Source organism: Mytilus galloprovincialis, chromosome 3, assembly GCF_965363235.1.
Source record: "Mytilus galloprovincialis chromosome 3, xbMytGall1.hap1.1, whole genome shotgun sequence".
NCBI lineage: Eukaryota > Metazoa > Mollusca > Bivalvia > Mytilida > Mytilidae > Mytilus > Mytilus galloprovincialis.
The window spans coordinates 105,155,528-105,161,993 of record NC_134840.1 but is presented as its reverse complement, the minus strand read 5'-3'; the positions used below and the strand labels follow the sequence as shown (position 1 = coordinate 105,161,993).

The window sequence follows — 6,466 nt, the reverse complement described above, 5'->3', positions numbered from 1 at the left end:
GAGATACATTCCTTAATTTATAATAATTTCTAACATTTTGTAACAGCAAATTACAATAACACAAAAAATCCGTATTCTTATGCCTTTGGTACTGGCTACTGGGCTGGTGATACCCTCGGGGACTAACAGTCCACCAACAGAGGCATCCACCCAGTGGTAGTAATTACATCAACGGCACCATTTTTTCTGCACCATATCAAATTTATTCATTCAGATCATTAAGTAAACATATTTCTGTTTATTTAACGATTGGAAAGTGTTGGTGTACATATAGAAAAACAGTCACAACGTATTGGTTTTTTATTTGATTAATTTAAAACAATAAATCCTCGTCGCTTATATCATAACATATCTCATTTAAGTATTAACCAACCACATCTGAAAAATATAAAATATCTTATAATTACATTCAATCATGAAATGGTTAGTTTCAAATGTTCTAGTGTTTTGGTTTACACCAGTTTAGTTTAACCCTAAACATGATGAGAAAAAAAAATTGATGAAGAAGATAATGATTGTCAACTGTTTCACATCCAGAGACAAACTAAATGCATATTTAGGACGAAGAAAAAGTAATATAACAATAATACTGAACCCCGAGGAAGATTCAAAACGGAAAGTTCTTAATCAAATGGCAAAATCAAAAACTTAAACACATCAAACGAATGGATAACAACTGTCATATTCCTGACTTGGTAGTATTTTCTTATGAATACAATGATGGAATAAATTTGGTTTTATAGCTAGCTAAATATAAAATAAAAATATGACTAAAAAGAAAGGTATACGTCAATAAGACATTCATGTGATCCAAAATAACACAAAAAACTACACTACGTTTGGAGGTCAACAAACAGATGTTTGAAGTAAATACAAAATTTAATCCTGGTATCTATGATGAGTTTATTTACAACCAATGGGTCTATGTCACTGCTGGTGGAGTTTTAATTCCCCGAATGGTATCACCAGTCCAGTAGTCAGCACTTCTGTGCTGACATGAATTATCATTGACAGGGTCATATTCATAAATAAACTGTTTACAAAACGTTTGAATTTTAGAAATACTTGTCAATGAGCTTTTCTACCTCAGGAATAGATTACATTGGCTGATTTGTCAAAACATTTTGCAATTTTGGTCTTCAATGCTCTTCAACTCTGTACTTTATTTGTCCAATTTAACTTTTTGGGATTCAAGCATCACTGATGAGTCTTTTGTAGACGAAACGAGCGTCTGGCGTAAATACAAAATTTAATCTTAATATGTAAGATATAGATAAAGATATAGATGTGGTGTGAGTGCCAATGAGACAACTCTCCATCCAAATAACAATTTATAAACGTAAACCATTATAGGTCAATGTACGGCCTCCAACGCGGAGCCTTGACTCACACCGAACAAATAGCTTTGAAGGGCACCAAAAGTACTAGTGTAAAACCATTCAAACGGGAAAACCAACGGTCTAAACTATATAAAAAAAGTGAAACGATAAACACGTATAAATTACATAAAAAACGACAACTACTGTACATCAGATTCCTGACTTAGGACAGGTGCAAACATTTGCAGCGGGATTAAACGTTTTAATGGTACCAAACCTTCTCCCTTTTTCTGAAACAATAGCATAAGAACACAACATAGGAATTCACACGTTAAAATATCAATTATGTGCTGAAATGAATTGTCATTGACAGGGTCATATTGATAAATTAACTGTTTATAAAACGTTTGAATTTTAGAAATACTGTTTATTTACAATAGTTAGTTGTATTCGAGTTTGTGGTAAGCTCTAACTCGTTTGAATATAAAAAAAGATTTGTGGGTAAGACTGCTAACTAGACAACTACCCACTGATTGTAAGTCTAAATGAGGCAGATTTAAGCAATTCTTTATCCCATACTTCGAAGAATTGAGACCCCAACCCCATTACAGTATAGTCATGCAGCTATAATGATGAGCTTAAACATTAAATTGAGCCGATTTCTATATGTTTACATAACTGTACTGATATACTTTGTTCGTTGTGTGTTAAGGTAGAGAAACATAGAATAACTGTGTAAAACCTATGGAATTATCAAATGTATTCAAAATAATATTTTTTCAAACAACTTATTGTGTGCAAAAGGGATTCTGTACCACGAGGAGCCACAACACGTAACGATTTTCGGGTCATGCTTATATACAGAAAAATGGTTCTCACTTCGTATCGAAAAAAAATAACCACATATGTGAAAATGTCTAGGCTTCTAAACGAATCGTCATACATATCCAAGTTTACGATAAGGACTGAGCTACAGAAGAAAATGTAACCCGTACAGCCTTTTGGAAATTCATTGGGCATATTGACCCAACCGCTTCGATTCTGATAAACCATTCCTTTCAAATATTCTATGTTGATTCTTGTTGATAAAGGTGAAACCAGAAAAGCCCTATGGACTCATAGAATTCAGAAAGTGTTAGTTTTATTTTTTATAGAATTTGAAAATGCAACAAATAATTCAACAGAATTGTTTAAAACAGTAGATACTGAAGGGAAGTCACAATATGGACCTGATGTGGCTCATTGAAAGTTATTGTTGTTGATCATCATTTCCATAACTTTTTTGTTTTAAAAGATAAACACAAATCGTTTTTTGTTAAATATTTTGTAATTTCTGTATTTTATGAGTATTTTAAAAATTTATACATTTATTATTCAGAAATAACTCATACTTATCAAATGTTCATTAATGTAGAAAAACATCATTGTTTGCTGTATATTTATGAAATTTAACAAAATTGCACAAAATGAAAATTTCATGAAAATTGGCACACATAATCTTCTTGCGTAATTAAACCAAATGGCATTTTAAAAAAGAGGGACCCTTGAACTCGTGTTCAAGTTAAAAAAAGTTCGAATGATAAAAATCAGTCGAAAACTGAATCTTTCCCCGATAAGTTATAGTTTGACGTCGCGAAAATAACAATTTACGTTAGCAACGTCATTCCCTCCCCTGTAACTGTATCGTATGCCCTTAACTGAACGTATTACTGAGGTCATAGGCGTCTTATCATTTATGATAAAAACAATATAGTATAATCAAAATACTAATAAATTTTTAAACTTTTTTGTGCATTGCCGCAGCCATCCGTTCTGGTTGCAATTTGTTCTGGACTTTTTCGTTAAAATATCAGTGACGATGATCTGGTCGAGGCAGTGAACATAATCTCATTTCAAATGTACAAAATTTCTACCAGACGGTCACCCAAAATTCATAACAACTCACCAGGAAGACAACATAGTTGTCTATCAGGACACAAGTGATATTGATCATATTTGTAAAATTGAGGACAGGGTCGACTCCACACGCATTGTCCTCCATGACTAGCGCAAGTGTGGTTTTCATCACCTGTAAGATAGAATCACATGCGGCAAATTAAAATAGTTTAGATAAAGGATGGCCTACATTAAATATTTCAGGGAAATTTTGAGTTGAAGGTACCAAAGCTTGAGTTAATAGAATGCATAGAAGGAGTAACTTTATTTTGTACCATGACGTTGTCTGAGTTGAATAAACATTAGGAATCTTCTGCCTCGGTATTTTCTCTAAATTTGCTGCTATGAATTTTTGAATCATACCAATTGAGGTATGCACCTCTGCAACACTTGTATAAGGTTTTGGAATTTGTAATATGTATGTATAGAACATCACTTATGAGACATTTATTGTCGAAATGTACATCTGGTGAAGTAAAACTGTTACTGTCAATGTTATATAAATTAAGATGTTGAGTTACTCGACTACTGAATTTGGCGTTACTCGATATCCATTTGGTTTGAATGTTTTGTATTGAATTTAGATATCAAGTATGTCGGCCTCGATCATCACTGAAGCGATATAGTTTGTCGAAATTCATTGGTACTGTTAATGTTATTATTGCAAATCTAAGTGATCTTGCCTTAACACTAAAACCACAATGAACTGTTGTTTATCAAACATAACTATGCATCACTTTAGAAATTGATTGTCTCCGTAAATCCAAAATAATGAGAGAGTTATAATATAATAAAGGCAACAGTAGTATACCGTTGTTCGAAAGTAATAAATCGAATGAGACAAAAACAAACCAATTTTACCAACTAAAACCGAGGGAAACAAATCAGTTATAAGAGGAAAACAACAACACAACAGATACAATGAAGTGAAGAAAAAACAAACGACAATGCAACACACAGATACATAGAATATAAAGAAACACGTGGCGTTGATATTATTAACGAAAAAAATGATGAAATGTATCAAACACAACTTACCTGGATCAGATATCGCGGTCATCACAAGGGTTATAAACAACAGTATCTGGATACCCCTCATCTTATTTGGCTCAAAACTGGAATTCAGAAACTGAGTTATATCATGTAAACTGTATTTATACATATGTGTCCTCAATCATATACAAGAATTAAGAATAAATAATAGGGATTTGAATATTTCAATCTTATTAGAACAACTGTTGCTGATGAAATTACAAAAAACAGAAAAAATAACTAATTATAATCTTGCTAAAACACAAGGTATTATGCAACTTAGTGTTTTTAAAGACATTATCAATTTTTTAAACGCTACAAATTAAGAATAACGACATAATAATTAGTTAAATCTATCATGGTAATTCATTATTATTTATTCAAATGTAACTTAAACATGGATATGCAATTTACCTTAGTTTTAACATTTAATACGATAAATTCCTAACATGTCTTATTTCCAGTTAAAATGTTAATATGTTTTGATTGAATTATCACTAAATTTTAAATTGAATTCAAGCATACATTTTCACCAGATGCTAAATATACTAGACTTATACAGCTAATACTGTACTATAAAGTCAGTCCTGTAAAAGACTTTTTCCAATATCCGAAAAGGTATGGCATTCAATTTACACACTGAGTTTTAGAGAATTTGCGTCCAATCAGACGATGCAAAGGAATAATGTATAAGTGAATTTATTTGATCATTTGTTGAAATTTTATATAGACTAGAACACACCCGAAAAATCATAGGCATTTATATCGTGATTAAGAGTACTTAATCTGTTGAAGGATGAAATTTGTAGAAGATTTTATGACGGGAGAATTCAGGAAAGGTATCAAAAGTCATTTTTAGCCTTCCGTCTTATTTCTAAAGTTCGTTATTTTTTTTATATCTGCTAGTGTTATTAATTTTTGCTTTTAACATACATATGCTATAAATAGTATGCTATTTACTATTAATTCTAAGTTGAATATCTGGCACGACTATAACAGTGATCGCCGTGGATAGTAAATTTGGAATTGATTGTGAATAGCAAATAGATTTTATTCATAGTATATAGATGATCATAGTATATTCGGGAAATAGTCCCGTCCCCAAGTATTGATGATAATTATGTGACTTTAATTCTAAAACCGTCCTAAAGGGAATTTTAAAGATCTATGATCTCTAAGTCTGTCCGACGATGGAAACAATATCCGGACCCCTTTATTTTCTTTTTACTACCACAATAACCCAGACAGAATAATCATCGGAGAGGATAATAATTGTGACTATGCATTGTATCTATAGGACACAGAGGCATGATGATTAATTTATTATAAAATGAAGAGAAGCTACACACAAAATGAGGTATTCTCATTTAAAAGTATAGATTAATGAGTACCAGAAATTACCAACATCTTACCATAACAACCACTGACACCCGACCCTGCCGAAAAAGATATGCTTACAAAAGCAAACGACAAATGATATAGAAAAAGAGAGTTTATGATTTCAAGGAAGATCAGGATCTGCTTACCTTTCCTCAGCACCTTATTTTTAAAGATGTTCTGGTAGTTCAAGGTTTTTTTTTATATTGTGTCGGGATACTGTTGCTTTTATTTTTGTTGGTGTTCCGTTATCTTGTCATGACATTCCCATTTTGTTTTTTTCGGCTATCACTTTCGACTCTCTCTTAGTATAGACACAAAATTTGTTCAGGTAACACCAATTTAACGAGCTCTAAACTTCTTCCCTGTTTTGGATATTAATGACCGTCTGTGCTCAAAGTAAATATACAGGAAAGAAAAAAAACACATGCACAGCACAGCTACAAACAAGAATTACCACTAACACTAACTTGTGCATGGAAATGAAATAAAAAGGCCCCACATAACTAAAATATCAGGGTTAATTTTAACGTGTTATTGTTAGAAGAGCTGTAGCAAATATTGATCACTAATAAAAATATACAGACAACACTTCTTACAAGTTTCAAAAGTTTTTATGATTATCAAGAAATTGAACAATGATTTATGGACGAATTTGTCTCTATTTTGACCTATTTCCGAACATGATTGTTTTGCTGAGTGTCAATTCACATTGTTATAAGACGTGTTTATCCAGCGTTCATGTATTTGGATACGAAGTTTTATTTGCAAGTCGGTTCGGTCATTCTTTTGTGTTTCATCGT

At 31.9% G+C, this 6,466-nt stretch overlaps 1 long non-coding RNA gene across 1 annotated transcript; it reads right to left on the bottom strand.

Annotated features, from left to right (window-relative positions):
• Positions 1–263: 263 nt before the first annotated feature.
• LOC143066689 (uncharacterized) lies at positions 264–4,401 on the bottom strand. Its single transcript, XR_012975744.1, has 3 exons — positions 4,293–4,401; positions 3,265–3,387; positions 264–378 (listed from the first exon to the last, which is right to left on the bottom strand). It is a non-coding gene; the product is annotated as an uncharacterized LOC143066689 (long non-coding RNA).
• Between the last annotated feature and the right edge of the window lie 2,065 nt (positions 4,402–6,466).